This window comes from Dermacentor albipictus, chromosome 1 (genome assembly GCF_038994185.2).
Source record: "Dermacentor albipictus isolate Rhodes 1998 colony chromosome 1, USDA_Dalb.pri_finalv2, whole genome shotgun sequence".
In the NCBI taxonomy this organism is placed as follows: domain Eukaryota; kingdom Metazoa; phylum Arthropoda; class Arachnida; order Ixodida; family Ixodidae; genus Dermacentor; species Dermacentor albipictus.
Window position 1 is genome coordinate 2,978,707 of NC_091821.1, and position 20,422 is coordinate 2,999,128.

Here is a 20,422-nt window from a genome sequence, read left to right on the forward strand (position 1 = left end):
AGAAGCGCATCCTGAGTCCACTCCAAGTGCCCGTATTCAACGAGATTTTCTATCAACACCCTCCCAAGAAAATCCCCCTGCTCACTCCATGATTGGTGGTCCTACTGCGGACCAGTTTGAGGATGTTCGCTTAGATGACTACACTTCAACTAAGGAACCGGCATCACAGCCTGAGGCAAGACACTCAGCAGCGCAGCCTGCAAGTATCACCCCATCAACCATGGCATCACCTGAAGAGGTCCATCTGCAAAGAAGTAATCGCACAAGGCGTCCTCATAATCGCTATCAAGCCTCCAATTATGAGCGCGGAAAGAAACGCGTGTAGCTTTAATTAAGGAGGAAGTAATGTTCTGTATCGGCCAGGTGGTATGATAAGATTGTACCGAGAATGACGTGTGCCTGACAGGCATGCAGCGTTATCTATAAAAGTATGCTGCTGCCATGAATAAAGAGCTTTTTGCGTTGCTGCCACCGAAGTGTCTGTCTGCTGCTTAGAATAGAAGACACACCAATGTGAATAGGTTGTTAGTTGGAATGACACTGTCCCTTTCATCCGGTGTCCCTGAACGCTGGCGGCGCTTGCGGCTGCGGTGGGCTTTGATAGCCTTGTCTTTGGCTCAACTGTCTTGGGATGTAATATGATGATTGTCTGTTTCGCAGAGTGCACATTTGTATGTGGATATCTTGAGCGATTTCATAGAGGCGTCTCCGGGATGTGGACACGACGCTCGCATGTGACTGGGACGGAAACACTGATGCCAGTGTACCGCGCCTGGGAGGATGCATCAATAGTACGTATTACGGCTCGGTGGGGTTCGAGAGCCGTGGAGAGAGACCTTTCACGTGCGTTCATGATCCATATAACGAGATCTCAGGACCTTGCACGTGGGACAGTTCAAAGCGTGAATAAGGACCTTCCATGGTTCCCCCGGGTCAGCACCAGAAACCATATACAAATGCAAGTCTGAACCAGATGTACGCTTGTACTTCTACGGTAGAATAAGCTGTGAGTGTCAGAGCTTGCCGGTGAGTGTTGCGCTCGACGTCCGCTAGCGGACGAATCCAAAAGGATAAGCGCTGGGATGGTGAATTGAGAAGCCTTGAAATCCAGTGGTTTGGAGGGAAGCGTCAAAAACTGACTAAAGAGGCGATTTGACTGGTTTGATACATAAAAGCATTCGCGTGGTTTCACCACTACTTTGTACTTTGACATGGAGCTGAGTGGTACAAAACCTGTCAAGGAGAAGTGTAACGACCATCCGTGATTTCGTTCTCCCCGCCTTGGAGATTATTGCCCCTTGCTCCTGAAATGTAGCGTGCATCGCCGTTGGGGTCACTGCCCTTGCTCTTTTTAAGGAAGCGAAGCGGCAGCCCGACGGCGGCGCAGCCACTACCACTCGGCAAACCTGATTTGAAGTTTGAATAAATAGTGTACACTCTGTTTTCAAGCTGTCAAGTGTATACCTTGCCTCCATCAAGCCAAGCTCACGACAATTGGTGACCCAGAATATTTACGTTTTTTTTAACACTAGCCATGGACGACGCTGCTCCTACTCCTGCTGACAGAGATGATGCCACGATTATGTCTCCTGCCATCGCCGCAGAGCTTCAGCTTCTTATCTTTTGGCACAAGAATCGTCGAATTTGGCTATTGGAAGTAGAAGTCCATTATCAACTACAGCAAATCACTTCACAGACAGCAAAGTACCTGCACGTCGTCACGGCGCTACATTCCGATATCGCCGATTCCATAGAAGACTTGCTAGCGGGTACGCCTTCGGCGACAGCATATGACAACCTGAATCGCACGGCTCTGGAGCGCCTCGGGATATTGCAACAGGGTAGGCTCCAGCAACTCCTCTGCGAGCTGTTCGAGCCTACCCTGTTGCAGGAATTGTAACGACCGTCTGAACTCCTGCACCACTTGCGTCAGTTACTGAGCGGCCACTCGGCAAGCAAGAGCCAGGTTCCAAGTTCGCGCGAGCTGTTCTAGCAACGCCTCCCACAGTCCGCACGCATGGGGCTGGCGGCTTCCGACAGGAGGAGTCTGGATCGGTTAGCTTCACTGGCTGACCGCATATGCAATGGCTCGTCTATGGTACAGTTACCTATCGCCGCAGCGAGAGTCTCAAAGCAATGGTGGAGACCGACTCTTGAGCCCTGAGGAAACATTCGGCCGCCTTACCAGTGCACTAGAAAAGCTGAGAGCGAGTGGCAACACTGGTGAGCTATTTCGGCGCAACCATTCGCTTTCACAGTCTCGCAGCGCACCTTGAGATTAGCCGCGGCACTTGTGCTGGTACCACCGTCGCTTTCGCGAACAAGCAAGCCGCTGCACGCAGCCCTGTTCATGGACAGGAAACGCAGCGGCCAGTCGCTAACAGCACCATGCGACATCGGCCCTCGAGCAAGACGCCCATTCTTTGTAATCGACCGCATCACCGGCAACCGCCTTCCCGTTCGCGAATGCGGGCAAGTTCACTCCTACGCTCCACGCACTGAACACTGCGATCGCGTCGTACGGGCTCTGGTCAATAACGCTAGACATTGGACTCCGTCGATTGTACAAATGGGTGTTTGTGCTTGCCGACGTCAGCTTTGCAATACTGGGAGGGGACTTCCTCAGCCACTTCAAGCTAGATGTGATTGTTCGCGACCGGCGCGTAAAGGATGACATCATATCCCTGGATATACTTGGCTTGCAATCCAACCTCAGCTCATCTGGCATCCATACGTACGGATGCCAGATGAGCTAAAGCATGAACGAAAGCTAAAGTTAAAGCCTCAGAAATCCATCTGCAATATTGAAGCCCCGATTTTTCTTGGCTATGGTATTTCACCCCAAGGCATCAATCAATCCACTGGAATCACGGGTGCGGGCAATCCTGGTCTTTCCCTCTCCAACCACCTTTCGCCAGTTGCGCGAGTTTCTGGGGCTCAAATTTCACAGGGGCTCACTACCATCCTGTGCGCAAGTTCTCTAGCCACTTAGCCACCTGCTGCGTCGCTACTCTAAAAAAATCCAACCTCCAACTGGTCCTCGGAGCACGAACAGATGTTCCAGGAAGCCGAAACCTGGTTAGCGATTGCAGTGTTGCTGATGAATCCGTCGCCCAACGCGCCTACTCGCCTTATGGTAGACACATCGAGCATGGCAGGGGGGGGGGGGGGCAGTACTGCAGCAGCACAATGGCACAGACTGGCGCAGATCGCTGGGCTTCTTCTCAGATCGCCTCAAACCTACACAAGCTCGCTGCAGCACCTTCGGGACGGAGATGTTGGCCATTTATTGTGCAGTCAAGCCTATGCGTTTTTTCTATGCTGGCTGTAGCTTTTACATTCTGACCAACCACAAGCCGTTAAACTTCATTTTCGTATGTGAGCTTCGGCAAGAGTACCTGAGCTTCGCCAACTTTCCTTAATCTCTGAATTTCCTACGGACATCCGCCATATCTCTGAGACCGAAAGTCAGGCCGCTGACGTACTGTCACGGATCGGCGCTGTGCCTGCTGGCCCTGTGGATTTCCAAGCTCTAGCCTTCATCCAGCAAAAGGACCCCGAACTGCGCCAATTGCGGTAAAAAAGTTCGTCACTCTAGATTGCGCAGGTACCGCTTTCCTACGCAACAACATTGGCCACGTGCAACACATCGCAGGCAGTTCTTCACCCATTCGTGCTCAATCAGTTTCGGCGGCCAGTATTCGCCTCACTAGATGGGCTAACCACCCTGCCGTCAGAGTGACATAGAGGCTTATCACAGACCGCTTCGTCTGGCCACAGATAAACAAGCGTGTTCGTTGCCGGGCAAAAAGTTGCCAAGCCAGCGAAGCTTCGAAAGTGGCCGCCACACGCCTTCAGCGGTGAAGCCGTTTCGACCACCAGAAGTCTCTTTAGATGACGTGTATTTAGACTTGGTGGGGCCACTTCCTCCATGCCAAGGTTTGAGGTGCCTGCTCATGTGTGCCGACCACTAGTCAAGGTGGTCTGAGGCGACTCCTCTACCAGACATTAGGACCGCAACAGTGGCGTAATCATTTGTTGGTACGTAGGCGTCGTGGTACGATTGCCCTTTGCGCATTACTCACTGAGGCCGGCCACTCCGAAGTTCGCTTTTTTCCGGCCCACATGAAACTTCTCGGCGCGCGCCTTCATAACAGCATGGCTTTCCACCCACAGAGCAACGGCATGGTCGAGCGTCTCCACCGACAACTGAAGGTGTCATTGACTGCCAAGCTCAACGAATAGCACAATGTGGAAAGGCTACCCTTGGTATTTCTGGGGCAGCGAACAACAATCACGGATGACCTTGGAGCTTGCGCAGCTGAGATTTCCTATGGGTCAGCAATTCGCGTTCCAGGCGATTTTTTCGGCACCCAGCAACGCTCTCCGCCAGCGCGCGCGGAACACTTCAAGAGGCTACATTCCTGGCTTGACCAGTATCGACCTACACCGCCACGTGTCGCCAGCGTGTAGCCTGTGTTTAGTTTCCCGACAATAGACACAACCACGCACGTCTTTCTGCGGCTCAACTCTATCAAGGTACTATTGACTACTTCGTATGAAGGTCTCTTCGTCTGGTTTTCGCAGTCAGAGAAAACTTTGAAGATTGACGTTTGCGGCAAGGAAGAGACAGTGCGTCCAATCGGGTGAAACTAGCCTATCTTGAACATTAACGCTTCATTCCTTCCGCCATTCTCACCTAAGTCTCTGGCATTTTTTTTTGGGGGGGGGAGGGGGGGCGCCCGTGTAGTTACCGTGCGTCGCTTCGTTATCCCCGCCGGAGGGGGGGGGGGGAGGGTCATCGCCCCTTGCTCCTGAAATACAGTTTGCCTCGCCATGGGTGCCATTGCCATCTGCGATTTCATGGCAGTGTAGCGGCTGCCTGACTTGGCGCCACTACTGCCATTCAGCAAACCTGCTTTTTATTTTGAACAAAGGCAATCTTTTCTTCGCTCTCAAGCTGTGAAAACGCATATTCCTTGCCTCAGTCAAACAGAGCTCCCAACAGAGACATTACCGCTTCCTGGGCAGTGTTTCCGAAGCAGACGATGCAGCTTCAGCCGTTTGTGCATAAGCCGTGCCCTTCGCGCGGCCATTCGGTCAGGAGGAAGGTGGTGGTGGTTTCGCCAATGGTCACGCTGCCAGCACCGGCACTGTTACATGTGAAGAACTCGGGTGCGTTGCCACTGCCATACGAAACCTGCGAGCCGTCGGGGCTGTGTTGGCGAGCGTCTCGCGCACAGCTCTGAAGCGAGGGGCGCCAATGGTGGTCAGTCCAGGTCGTTGATGATGTCCAGGAGGCGAGATCCGAGGGGCGACACCGTGGCCTCGTCCAAGTCTTCTGGCAGACAGCTCTTTTCCTTTCGGGGTCAGGCAGCAAGTCCTGGAAACGTTGGGACAGGGGCGGTGCCGTGGTCGTAACGTAGGCGAGGCGGCAACGGCCGGTGCGGCGATGGCTTGCGCGCCGGTGCTATCAGCCGAGATTCATGGAGCGATCGAAACACGTCCGCTCTTATCGGCAGCTGGCCAGCAAGTCCGAAGTTTATGCAAGGTAAGTATACCTGGTAGCGAAACTTCCATAGGAGCCCATGCGTTCAAAACATGGCGGTTCATCGGCAGTTCATGGGGCTTAGCGCCATCTGCATGTGGAGGGAACACTTCCAATGGAAGAAAAAATAATGTGACGCTATATCCGTTAAAAACAGAAGTGACGTCATTTTCTTTTCGTAGGCGCGAAATTTGTTTTGTTGGCCTGCCTTTAAAGATATATATTCAAATGCCCGGCCATTTGACTTGATGGGCGTTCCGAGTTTTCAGCCGTAATGCGATGCAGGCAAAAGCCAGCCGTACGGTTGTCGAAATCGCACCCCTGCACAGAATATACTTTCTTTCGGGGCCGACTAAAGCGTTGGGCGTAGAGTGTTGATTCTATCGTCGGATGCCAAGCCTGTCGACTAGCGCAGTCGTACGAAAACAACTACAGAATTATCTGGTGGTCATAGCTCACTATTTCTGACTGAACAGGTTAAGGAGCGATGAAGCTACCCGTGTTACCAAATTCAGGCAAACTTCGACAAGCAAAAAAGCACAACTTGTGACAGTGGCGTATTTCAACAGATGAACTTTACGAGTGCGCCTTTCTGCACATTTCAACAGGTGCTTTGCATTGCGAATGATAGCGGCGTCAAGGCCTCCTATAACAATGGGCGCTGGAAAGAAATGTATTTAATAATAATAATAATAATAATAATAATAATAATAATAGTAAATAAACTAGTATTTTTTTACTCTTCACGAATATACAAAATTGACAGGGAATTTTATTTTCGTTTGATTAATCTTACTGTGTCTCGCTTGAAATACGCTTTTTTTTTCCAATGCTTATTCTCGCCAAATATAGTGGCGCTTCAATCGCTGCTCCCATAACCACCCTTGCTGTTGTCGGTGACAATTTGCACTGAAGCGTTTTTCGCCAGAACCTTCGCGGCCTATTTGGATCGGTCTTGGTTTATGCTTGATATTGCTTTTTCGTCTTGTTTGAAGGATCTTGTGGGTCATCCTACACGAATAACAGCTACTTCTAGCACACTTATTGGTCTTTTTTTACAGCGAAGCTGTATATGGCTTGTGATGATGGATATTGTTTCTTGGCGCAAGGGCCAGAAATGGCCAAAGAGTGCCATGAAATTTGGTGATGGATGGCAATGAGTATCGGTGAATATGTCGGTAATCGAGTAAAAGCTGTAAATGGGGTAAAATATGTACTTATTAAAACAATGTCAATGAAAAGTGAGTCCTTTGGTTGTAAAAGTACGTTGAGAACGATAAGATACTAAAACATGTTAATTTATAGCAGCACCAGTGCCTCTGCAGAGCCCTTCAGTGCAAGGGCTGCGAGGCATGTGCTCTGTGAGTGATTTCATTGCAGCTACAGCCTCTAGGCAGAGGCTGTGCTACAAATAGCCTGGCCAAATAATGTCTATGGTATTTGTTTCTTCTATGAACTTGAGAACTAGTTTAAAATTAAACAGAGGTTCATTGCCTAAAAAGAAGACTGGGTGTAAAGGTACATTATGATGGTATAAGAAAGGGAAGAACTTTTTTCTCTCCATTTCTAATAATGGGCACTTAACGAGAACATGAAGGACTGTAAGTCTACTGCCACACCTAGTGCATGTTAGAGGGTAAGTTCCAGTAAGAATATACGAATGGGTGCTATAGGTATGCCCAAATCTTAATCTACAGAGCAGTACTTCCTGGTGTCTTGTTTTTTTTCTCAGAGATCCAGTTGCCTATCTTTGGTTTGATTAGGTGCAGTTTGTTGGATACCTGAGTGTCCCATTGCCTTTGCCAATATTTCCGTAGTTTATATTGTAAGAAAGGCTTAAGATCTGTGTAAGGTACAGGTATATTGAGGTCTTCATCACAAAAAGCTACAGATGTAGCCCTTTCGTCAGCAGCTACGTTGCCCTCTAGGCCTCTATGGCCAGGCACCCAACAAAGAACAATTGTTTGGTTCGACATGTAGGCTGAGCATAGAAGGTTGTAGACTTATTAAGGATAGGGTTGTTGTGTTTTCGTAGATTTGATATCCCACTAACAACGCTTAATGAATCTGTGAATATGACAGCATTTATTATACCTGTTTGTTTTATATGTTTCACAGCAGAGAGAATCGCGTATGCCTCTGCTGTGAAAATGCTGGTGTTTGGATTTAGTGCACCGGACGTTGAGAATGACGGTCCGAGAGCTGCATAGGCTACACCATAAGTAGACTTTGAAGCGTCTGTATAAAACTCCGCGCAAGAGTACTTCGCCTGGAGTTCGAGGAAATGTGAACGTATGTGTACCTGAGGCGCATGTTTTGTTAATGCGACGAAAGACGTATCAGATTGGATATTCTGCCATTCCCAAGGTGGTGCAATGTTAGTGGGAGTCATTAGGTCTATTTCTCGATGTTGAATAGCAGTTTCATGAGCCAGTTGTTCTAAGCGCACAGATAGGTATATGGCTTGTGTCCAGCGGACCAATGTCCGTAGGCCAAAAACCGTGGGCCGCTCCCGACCGTAGTGTAATACCGGTCGACCGCCGGCGGAGCTAATGCAGCCTTCATTCACTCCGCCAGCTTACAAAAATAAGGTGAGGCTATTATTTTAGGTCCAAAGACAACCCGCATCAGATATTAAGCTGATCAGCACGGATACTACACACGAGACCTTCATTTGAGGGATCGCCAGATATTTGCGCACTGGCGCGAGTAAGAGCGGGCGCGGGAGAGAAGATTTGGCGACTTTTGCTATTTGAATATATGTTTCTGCAAGGCACCACGGAGTAGATTTGTTAGCGCGTGTTGTATGCGCTTCGTGCCAGCATTGCGGTTGGGGGTCGAGTTTGTTCATGCACGGACGCCGGCTGCCGGCGCCACGAAATAGGTGAAGCAGCGGGCATTGACGCCCCATTTAGGGACTTCTTTGTGTGACAGGCTGTCTCGCACATGCGGCATTCGTGCTAAGTAAGTCGTGCCAGACCAACGCTTTCTCGCGCCTTATGTGTTGTACCTTGGAAATAACAGCACAGATGTTTCCGTGGGATGAGTAGAGACAGTAGCAGAGGCCGGGCCGCATATATTGAAAATCTGGAAGTAAGAGCGCCTTAGCAACCGCGTTTGAATGCAAGTGGCTTAAAGGCCGCCGGGGACGCTCGACGCACCTGCAACCACTGTGCGAATACGTCGCGCTACCCTAACGCCTCTCACGCTAACCTAGCCAAATGTTAAGCTAACCTAACGTTAACCTAACCAAAGGTGGTGGAGACGAAGAGAGTAATCATCACTGCGTAACCACTGTGAGAATACGCCACGCCACCCAAACACATTTTACGCTAACCTAACCTATCCATACTTAAGTGGCCGAGAGGCAAAGACAAAACTCCGTAGGGCGTAACCACTGAGAATACGCCGCGCCACCCTAACGCCTTTCACGCTAACGTAATATAAGGTTACCTAACTTAAATTTAAGCTAACCTAACGTAACGTGGGCGTGACCTCAGGCAGTCGTGTTCAACGGCGGTTGCTAAGGCACTGTGCGTTTATTTCACTCAAAGGGGACCACTCAAAAATGCCCCTGAAATGTGTACGAAAAGCCTGCCAAGAGAGAAGATACTGCACCAAGAGAGCAGGTCGAGCCTTTACTACGGCCCCTTCCACTCCCCCGGAAAAATCAGCGATGTGTTTTTTTTTCAAGTAGAGGGCCGTAACAAACTAGAAAAGTTTAATCCAGCATGACTGTCTCCGCACCAGCGCCGCCGGCGCAAGAAAGTCTGTCGCACGTACCTCCAGACACAGCGATCACGAAATGGGGCGTACGTGTCCATTGCCTCACCGTGCGGGCAGCCAGCGTCGGACCTTAAACCAACTCGACCCCACTTCGCAGTGCCGGCATTTCTAGGGGACAAAGGCATGCAATACGTGCTAAGAAACCTCCGTAGTGCCTAGGCAGAATCATTTATTCGAGGAGCAAGACCCAAGATTTTCTCTCTCGCGCCCGTTCTTACTGGCACCTGCGCACAAACGGCTGGCAGATGGACCCTTCGTGAAAAAAGGATTTGGCTGCTTGGATATCTTTTCTGAATTGTTCTTGTACCGAATATAATATAAGCGTATGTGTTCAAAACGTTCTGAACGTCAGGCTCAGCCCCACGTTCTCTCACTCCTCTACTGTGAATTAACATCTCACGCTCACGTCTTCAGACCCTCGGTCGCAACAATGCCTTGATAGAAACCAGTACAGATTCGCCATACTTCAATGACGTGCCTACGGTGAGCAATATTTGCCTGGATATTTGCAAAGAGTGAAATTTCTGGAAAATTAAAACGAGCACTAATGCAAGGCTGGTCGGATGTGCTTTCATTGCGACTATAGATAACCGTTGCAAGCTCACATCGTGCCTTCAGACACAGCAGTTGATTAGCGGAAGCATCCCCTCGTTTCTCAACAAACCCACTTTTTTCCATAGCGTACAGTAGCGTCGGTGAGCGAGAAAAAAATATGGGAACGGTAAGTAAAGATAAAGTTAACGCAATGTTATCGAACATACTTCAAGCTGTGACCAACAAGAAGCAAAACGATACTCCAGCTTGTTTCTGGTTTTCCAGACCCCACGAAAGTGTTTGAATAAGCAAAGTGAAACACTTGCAGAATATCGCTTACGTGTAGGGAATGGGAAGAACAAGGTGTGCACCCCAAAGAAGTGTTGTGATTCCCCGACACAGTCATTTCGCCATCTGATCCCAGCTAGTCTGCCTCCGCTGATTTTGACACACCGATAATGCTCATGGCTCCGAAGTTTCCCATGGCTGTACTTCCAGCGAAAGCGAAAATTCTCGCCAAACCCATGGAATACGCGCAGAACACTGAACAGCAACCACAACAAGCGGGAGCAGTTGTGGCATGAGCGGAGTTCAGTAGTCATTAGTCGCCGCCTTGACAAACCACACCCACAAATTCAGGGGAGGGAAAGGAAAAGCGCTTTCGTATCTTTCAGAAAAAAATTTTCCATTTCAGTATTGTGTTAGTTATAAAAGACTGCAACAGCAAGCACAACTGACACATTTTAGTTTATACATCATCAGTAGCAGCAGCAGCGTCACCATCATCAACCTATTTAATGTCCATTGCAAGGACAAAGGCTTCTCCCTGCGATCTCCAATTACCCCTGTCCTGCACTAACCGATTCCAACTAGGGCCGCGAATAGCCTAATTTCATCAATTTTTATCAGTTATGTTTTGTTTCGGAAGCCGGGCACGGCGACGTCAGCGCGGAATTCGAAAGTGACATTAGCGGTTGCTTTCCGCCGGTTTGATTTGGTTTTATACCATTTCACAAAGTTTATATAGCGTTAGCTGCATATGACTAACCTTCCTTAGTTTTCTCGGCATCCAGCAACAGAAACGGACTTAGTGATTTCCAACAAACCCATACACAATGGGTGTCCAATGGGTGCCATTGTTTGCCTTGTGTGCGCGATCCATCACGTATGGGTGCGGTGCGGCGGTGCAGAAGTTAAAATGCGGAACAGATTAGAACGCTCGCCATGAACAATAGCGTGACGTCAAGGTTATCGCAGTATATGAGCAGAAGAGGTATCGGCGCTAAAATACAGCTCCGCTATCGACGGTACGGACACGTATAATTCGTATACCCGATGAACAACATGCGTACGAGGAGCACCGGAGAGAACAGCAACAAGAATGTAAACGGCGCCGGCGCGACCCGACCACGTTTCCGCGATGGTGAACGAAAATGAGAATCGTGAGCCCGGGCACTTCCGAACGAACGACGACGCCAGAATCGCGTCGCAATAAAATGAGAACCATTCTATTCTACGCCGATGGAATGGCAGCGAAAGCACTTAGCTCTTCGTTTGAGAGCTTTGACTGTAGTCAGCTCTCGCTGCCATTCCATCTTCACAGAGTGGAATTGTTGCTTTGTTCTCTTTTTTTTGTCTGCGGCAGTCCGCCTAACATGGCGAAGGCATTTTCACAACTTGCATCTGAAAAAAACAAGACCAAGAGGAAGCAGTGCGTCATCACTGCTTCCGTAATGCTAAAGACATCATACTGTCGGGTCACGCGTTTAACTATATTGCGCTGTTATTACATGCACTAAAGATGACATGTAAAAACAACGATAGAAGCGTATTGTACAAACCGCACAATACAGGTACTTAGAAGTTTGATCCGACGGCTCCCACAGACCTAGGCTTCGAGACTCCATGAGGACGCGTTGTTGGCTGGCATTAGCCATTAACAGATCTGAGTGTCTAAGTCGCGAAAATAGTTTCGCCAAGTTAAACACATTACCGAAAACAAAAATCCCCGCCCAAGCGCTCCATGCAGATGGTTAACCAGCGAGGCTAAAACCTGGGGCCTCGGTGTTTATCACTGACCTAATCCCGACGGTTCATTAAACGACGGCTTGGTGGGCTCCAGGATCCTCGGTATGCAGTTGCGGCTTGTTCTCGGCTGCACGAGCCTGTTCTTGTGCCCGGGCTGCTGCATCGGCACGGTCTTGACAAGCTCGTTCTCGGTTCTGAGCACGGCGTTACTGATCAAAGGTTGCCTGCTCCTCAGGGATACGTATGACGCGTGGCCTACCGACTTTGGAGCCGGAGAGGAACGTCTGCGCGCCCGCTCGGCTGCCACGGAGAACGACATCCCTACTGGTGCTGCCAAGTTGCGCGCATTTAGTTCTCTTTATTTCGTGCGTGTGCATGGGGTTGTGCAGGAGGAGTTTTCGGCGTGCAGGCGGCAGACCAACGGATGGACGAATCGGCTAGCCATACACAGCTTCACTGTAAGCATTACAAAATGAATCACCGAGAAAAAAAAAGCATGCTTATCGCACGCACTGTGCGAATCCTTGTAGACGAAGCTTTATGTGCTGCTTGCATTCATTGATGGTATTTGGTGGAATTGTTGACGGCTAGGACAGCCGTGATGTGACGTTAAATGTTACCTGACCTGCCCCACTTGTGTCTGTCCACGCAGTATACAGAACATAGCGAGACCTGTAATTTATTCACACATTCCTTCAGTGAAGAGATTCCAATGTGCAATATTTTCAGACCACGCATTTCCTTTCTCGCTTGTCATGTAGGTGAACTGTCACCAGCGCAGAGGGATAATTATCCGGTTCCTGACTGCATCGGTGCCAGGTCCGCTTGTACCCATTCCCTGCCTCCACACTATCTACTTCTTTAACATTTTCTCCTGCCTCCTCGCTGGAATGTCGTTGCTGTTGCGCGCGAGCACAGATGCAAGCGTGGCAGCTCCGGCAATGCTTTTGCGGTAGGTTACGTCTAATTACGGCATCCAGAGGCCATTGTGGCGTCTCCCAGCGTGCCAGAGGGCATTGTGGCTCCGCTCTACCGAAACGTCGTTGGCCTCGGCTACCTCGACTCCCGCACGCCCCGACGCGGTGTACAAGGAAGCAGCAGCAGCCGATGCAGGGGAATACTCGAAGAAACAGGACAAGAAAGCTTCGCATTAAAGATACCTTCGAACGCGAGATGCATGGACTATAGCGTGACATGCTGAAAAGTTCACTCGACACCACTGCTGAAGCTTTACAACCTGTTTTTTCAATTGTCATATTATTCACTGCCTGAATACTGGCTAGGGCCTTTCCTGCAATAGTTTTGTTATTTCGGAATTTCGAAGGCTCATTCTTGCGTGATTTAAGTAGATTGTACTCTAGCGATTTCTCCAGCGTATTTAACCACCAGAGCCACTTGTAAAAGCCGCTTACGTTAGAGCACACCTCACCAGGTCTGGCTAACTTGAGCTGACAAGCGCCGTGCATACATAGCGCGTTAACGATCGTGTCTTCTATGTATTCGATCCCTACGCGTCGCGGCGAGACCTCACATATTGTGGGGAATTTCAACACTGAATCACAAAATGTGGGACTGCGAGAAGCACAAACCACCTCCTAACCTCATGGTCTCTCCCTCACCTGAAGCATGGGAAGTGGTGCTACTCAGCCTTGGCCTGGACACCCAACTCCAGGCCATAGGACGAGCTGATGAAGTCGCCATCGAAAATCGCTTGATGGCATGAGACCCGGCTGAAGAAACCACGCCTAATCAACCAGCCTAACGCTTACGAAAGAGTTTTTTCCTACGTGCCTAAATTTCAAACGAAACGCCGGTTGGCCTTTTCTTGCGGGCACCGCGCTTCAAGCCGGTGAATCGACGTATATCGCACAAGTGCGCCTACATACATGCAATGCTGTGACGTCGCTCATATTGGCACGTGACTTTAGGAATTGAAGGCAACGTACATTACGTGTTTGTTTAATCTTGTTGCTGTAGTAAACGAAATAAAGTTTAGATAAATGATAAAACATATGAACAGAATGACTGCGTGCTTTTGTTTTCGTACCGTACCATGATAGATTTACTTCCGTTTTGTCTGCTTGTTCCCACGCCATGCGGAGGACAACACTATGCCACATTTCTATCAAGTTCCCGCTCCGCTATCATGCTCCTTCATCTTCTCACGTCTGACTAATTGCTCGTGATCGAGGAACTGATGATGTGTTCTCGTGCAGAACCCACAAAATATTCCGCTGCACGAAACCGCCCGTGTCGTCGTTTTGTGTTCTCTTCCCCGATCCTCGTCTTTATTAGCCGTCTGCACGATATGCAGTAAACACCAACTAGGCTAAACTGAAGTTCTTCTGAAGTACTAAACGGGGAGGCAAGTAGAACAGCTAGCTCGCTAGACTGTCACCGGAAGTCCGACACTCAGCGAAAAGGTGCGCGCGCTAGAGAAAAAAAAAACTGAAGCTAGTTCCACGTAAGGTTCCTCTATAATTTTCAAGGTAGCGACATCTGCCGCGCGCACCACCAAGGACGTTCCTGTAGCAGACGGCGCCCACGATAAACCGCGGCGCCGCGGTATTCGTGAGGTGAAAAAAATATCCGTACGCGCGCGGAAATAAAACCTGCCTGACTGTGGTGAAAAACGAAAGAAGGGCCCAAACTGCTAAATCTATGCTTTAATTTCAATTGAGCGCTGAAAGTAAAACGCTCAAGAAAGCGCAACGAGGGATTCATCGCGTCGATTCCGCATGTTTACATTTGGTCCGTTTGCGCTCTATCACCGCGCGAGCCTTGGTGATTGCTTGCGCTTAATCCCGTTTGCGCTGTGAATTCTTTTGCTTGTAAATATGCTGCGTACACATAGCGGTTACTTTGAACGAAGAATTCGTGTAAGAAGCAGTCGCTTGGACAGAAAAGCTTTCGACATAACGTCGCTGAAACGTGCGACCCTCACGGCAACTAAACAACATCCTGTGTGTGTGTGGAAACGAGGCGCGAACACTTCTTGCCGCTGAGTGTGTCTGTCGCGTAGCGATTACGCGACGACTGTTCTGTTTTGTGGTTCAGTGCTACGAGCCAGTGCAACTGCCGTGAAATTCTGAAGCGGCGGTATGGATCGTGTCGGCGAGTCTCTTCGATTGTATTCGGACTGCCAGCGCGATCTAATCTCGCGCCAAACCAACATCGAGCGTAGTGTGTGCGCGTGTGTCAATACGGTTGATTGTTCTCGTGAACTGTGCGATGTCCCTACGTAAACTTGAATCATGACGCGCATTGCTGTGTTTATGCCTTTTCGCTTCCGTGCACCGCTAAAGCCCCCTAAGAATTAGAGGGCCCTTATACGAAACGCACGCCAATTAGCCTAGCTATTACTGCACTGTGTTTTGCTGGCAATCCGTGTATCGCTTCTGGCGTTATTCTCATGTCAATTTGTAGTTGTGTGTTTTTCATCAGTAAATGGCATCGCCGATTACTGAAACATCTTCGAGTGTAAGGGAAACTTGGAAGGAACGAGTTTGCAGCTGTATGTAATTTACTTTGAAATAATGTATTATACTTTATTATTTGATGTCCAGTAGCAGTGGCTATGCACTATTTCTTTTTACAAGGACAGTAATGCAGGAACTTAGGAATATATTTATTCACATATGCAGTGCACAAATACGATTGGGATATGCAGAGTTGGAAATGACTCTTTCGACATATTGTAAAGTGCAGTTAAAACGCGCGCACAAACACAGGAAAGTGTAAAAGTGGAATTCGCTGCTGAAATTTGTTATTTTTTATCGCAGGTGGATATTTGTCAGCGAGTTAATGTGCTTCTGCCCCACTGTTTACTTGCATGCTAGGTCATACTGCACTTGTTAAGTCAACGGGCTCATAATGCACTACAATCAATAATCTCCCCAAACTTCGCCCGTCAACATTCATGCGCGCGAATGAAATACTATCGCAGCTCTGCACACACACGTGTATACTTTCCCTCGCACATTCGTATCGCTCTTCGTTACTTTCCTCGCATAGTAGGGCAGTTTCTTGTGGTTCAGCCTTTCCGTCCTATTCTATGACACAACATTTAACTTCTGGCTAGGCTTTATTTGCCGCGCGTGATGCAAAATAACTTGATTCAGATTCCGATTCAGATTCTTTATTTTTCTTGAATTTATTTCTTCAAGAAAGGTACAGAAGCTAAAGCTATGGCAATACCTGGCAGATGCCTCTGTACCGGGTACACATAAACATAATGCATACATAGCAAAAGAAAGTTCGCAGCATGTGTCAATTTTCATTTATACAACAACAAAAGAATTATGTATTCCCTATTCCCTCTGTAATATGTGTACGCTACCTAACAATATAACTACCAGAGCTTCGTATGCACAATGTTATAATAAGCTCAACAATATATGTTGCAGACAATATAAGCAAAATACCTAAATACAAAAATGTTTTTGTTTAATTGGATAAAGTAAAAGTGGATGCATTGTTTAATAATAATTTCTTTAGCTGCTTCATAAAGTGGTTCCGACAAACTTGGAAGTCGAAATCTCTTTCCAGTTTATTAAGAAGGGACGTTATTTAATATATCATGGATTGCTTTCCATAGTTATTCCGCGTTATTGGTATGCGCCGCTTTTGTTCTCTAAAGTAGTAAGATGATTCATAAATGTTGCTATTCATGTATAATTTTTCATGATGCACAAATGTAGTAGCTTCTAATAAAATATTTGGTAACATATCGTGTTTTAAAAATAAAGGCGGTGTTCTAAGATCCCGTGGGTTCCCTCCATAACGTTCGTAGCAGCGTAGTACTCGTTTTTCTAATACCAGTAATTTATCGTATTTAGCACGTGTTGTTGTTCCCCATAGTAGATTTCCATAGCATAGTTTGGAGTAAAACAGTGCGTAATACATAGACTTCATTAGACGCATAGGAACGAAAGCGGCCACTTTGTATAAACACCCTACACACTTTTCAAGCTCTACTCCTAGACTATTGATATGAGCATTTCAGGATAGATGTTCTTCAAGTATTATACCAAGAAATTTTTGTGTTTTGACTCTATTAATATATTCTCCGTCAAATGCAATTTTCAACTCTCTGTTTATCACTTTCTGAACTGCATGAAATATGAGGTATGTCGTCTTTTTTGTATTTAATTGCTTTAGATTGACCCTTAGCCAGCATGAATGAACTGACAGATAATGGTTTACATTTGTTTCGAGTGTGTGTAGCTGTTGAGATGCGAAGAACACGTTTGTGTCATCTGCATACATGATTATTTCAGGGGAATCAGGTATATTTACTAGATCATTTACATAAATAAAAAAACAAAAGTGGCGCTAGAAATGATCCCTGTGGTTACACCTTGTGCTAACATTTGTGCTAAATATATTATTTACTTTGACTACTTAAAGACGATCTTTTAAGCAATTCGCTAGTAGTTTTAATACGTTGACCGTTATACCATACCTAGACAATTTATTAAGCACTATTTCATGTATAATGCAGTCAAAAGCATCCTTAAAATCTAAGAACAAACCAAGCATATATTTTCTGTTTTCTGTAGTTGTTATTATTTTGCCTTTAATGAACAACAAAGCTTGCTCTGTTTATTTATTCTTCTGAAAGCCATACTGACTCTTAGTTAGTATGTTGTGCTTATTTATGAATGATATTAGTCTACTGTATATGATGCTTTCAAAAACCTTTTATATAGTGGGTAGGCCTGACACCGGTCGAGAACTTGTAAGCATATCATTTCTACCGTTTTTAGAGATGAGTGTCACTCTTGCTATCTTTAAAGCTTGTGGAAGGTTAATAATGTGTGCAAGGACTTGATGTATTAATGGTGATATACTCGTAATTTCTACGGGACCTATGCCATCGGTACCCGCTGCCACATTGTTCTTTAATTTCTCAATAGTTTGTGCGATTTCGGCGGGGCCAGTCAGTTTTAAGAAACGAGTTTATTGGAACAATATCCAATGGACAATTGACAAACACATCTTCATAGCCAACTGGGTATGTGCCCGAGCTGATGACGAAGTCGTTTACACCGTTTGCTAAAGCCTGACCGCTTGGAATAGAACCATCTCGAGTAGCTATAGTGATTTCATTACATTTTTGTTTGCTGTGGCCGGTCAGGGTCTTGACAACCTACCAGAACATTTTATGATTGTCTAGTATTTGTTCAAAAATGTTTTGGAAATATTACCTTTTTGCTCTCTTTACATCGGAATTCACAGTATTTCTGTAGTTTTTTACATTTGACAGATAAGCCTGGATTTCGTGTCTGAACGAATATATGATACGACGAGTTCTTTTCTTTGATTAGTTTACTAAGTGCAGAATTCCTCCAGGGCTTTCCTTACTTTTTGGTCTTACGGCTATCTATCTGCTGTAATGGGAAAACTTCGTCATATTTTTTCTTTAATAACTGGGAATATAACATTTAAGCTTTAGCTGCATTTTTTCGTTATAAACATTTATCCAATCAATTCTTTATACAATTTCCAAGAATGTTTTTTCTAGCGGTGCCATCCATACGTCGTTTAATATGTATTTATTTTTTGAGTGGGCCGGTATCCGAACAGGTGACACAAAATATTGGTAAAAGATCGCTTATATCGTATGTGAAAATCCCGCTCTTTAAATAATTTTCGTGTTGATTTGAGATGCAGATGTCGTGCTATGTAGCAGTAGTTGTAGTTGTTCTAGTTCGCGAGTTGATGAGATTTGTGCAACCGTATGTAGACAATAACATCACCATTTCTCTAGCACACGGATCACTCGACATCACGTCTATGTTGATGTCACCCATAATTAAATGCGTATAGTTCTGTGAAAAAACTCGACAGTAGGTTCTCCAAGAAAACAGACAAAGTGAATTTTTCTTCCCATAGGTGGTCTATATATGGCTGAAGTAATTGTTTTTTTTTTTGAATTCGCAGTGCTAGGCATTCAACATCCTCATTAATACCACAGTAATCTTCAAGTACCTTGTTCCCGCAGGGGCGTCTGCGTCAGTGGGCGTTTGGTGTGTTGCGACACCACGTACCCGAGCAAACGAGGGTTGGACTACCCCGCGTGTAGCCGTGTGCGGCTTAGCCGTCTCCGAGGAAAGGGGGATCCTGGGGGGTTGAGCCGATTCCGGGTTTTCGGACCTTTAAGGCCCCCCGGCGGAGGCAACACACCTCGTTGGCCTCTGCTTCACGTAGACGGCGCACGCGGACTGACCCACCAGGGGGAAATCGGCAGTCGTCTTTTCCTGTTCTCCTCTCCAATCTTCGTCTTTCCTGCCTTCTCGTCACTTCGTTTAACTTCGTATTTCCTGGCGGCAAGGGCAATAAGCGTGCAATATAGCCAGTCTTGGGCATATATATATATATATATATATATATATATATATATATATATATATATATATATATATATATATATATATATATATACATATATATATATATATATATTAGGGCATAGTGGAAACGTACCGCTGGCGTACGCAGAATAGAATTTTTCTAATCCTGTGACGTCCCCAGGTTGTGCACCGAGGTGGGTGGCGGACATTCATGCCGGATGCAGTTATCCTATATATGCCTTCAAGTTTCCCCCCACTCCCTGATCGCTCCCTGAAGAGGGGGCGCACCGATGAAACCTTCAACTTTCACTTAAAACCAAAAGAAATATTTCCCAAGTACCATGTAATACATAGTCAACACGAAACTAAGATAGTCCGTACAATATCACCATTTGTGGTCGTAAAATGTCGGACAGAAGCAATCGGCTCTGGTTACAAAGTAACTAAGATGGTTAGCGGAGACCTTCTTCTGGAAGTGCGTGACAAGCTCCAATACAGCAAACTGACCAAAATTGTCGAGTTCGGTGACATTCCTGTCTCTGTGGGCCCCCACCGGTCAATGAACACTCTACGTGGTGTCATTTCTGATGACGAACTCCTTGAACTTAGTGAGAGCGAGCTCTTGGAAGGATGGCAAGAGCAAAACGTGGTGAAGGTTCAATGAATTAAGTTAAGGCGTGATGACAAGGAAATTCCAACAAAGCATCTAAGAATAACATTTGGAACAAGTGAACTACCTGATTCATTAGAGACGGGATATTGTAAACTAGGCGTACGACCATACATTCCCAATCCGCGCCGATGCTTCAAGTGTCAGCGTTTTGGGCATGGGTCTCAGAGCTACCGAGGGCGTGCTAATTGTGCAATATGTGCATCTAAAGACCACACATCACACAACTGTTCTTCCACAACACACAGCGGTAACTGTGACGGAGACCAGCCCGCCTATTCGCGATCGTGCCCGTCATGGAAGAAAGAAAAACAAATAATCGAACTTAAGGTCAAACTGGACATTTCTTTCCCAGAAGAGCGCAAGCGTTTTAGTGTCCACAACCAATCGAATCCATCCTACAGTGATGTGAGGCGCCGGGGGGCATTGCCACATCTTCTGGCGGCTGCGCAAGTCACACAGATTGTAGAAGAGTTGACTGTTGGGCTAGTTGGTCGTCCA

At 47.0% G+C, this 20,422-nt stretch overlaps 1 protein-coding gene and 1 non-coding gene across 6 annotated transcripts in view; one reads left to right on the plus strand and one right to left on the minus strand.

Moving 5' to 3' along the window:
• The window catches only part of LOC139054626 (acetylcholinesterase-1-like), a 1,099,423-nt gene that overhangs the window by 795,819 nt on the left and 283,182 nt on the right, over positions 1 to 20,422 (plus strand). The gene's annotated exons all lie outside the window — the stretch shown is intronic.
• Positions 8,045 to 8,231, minus strand: LOC139055056 (U2 spliceosomal RNA). Its single transcript, XR_011511634.1, has one exon. It is a non-coding gene; the product is annotated as a U2 spliceosomal RNA (small nuclear RNA).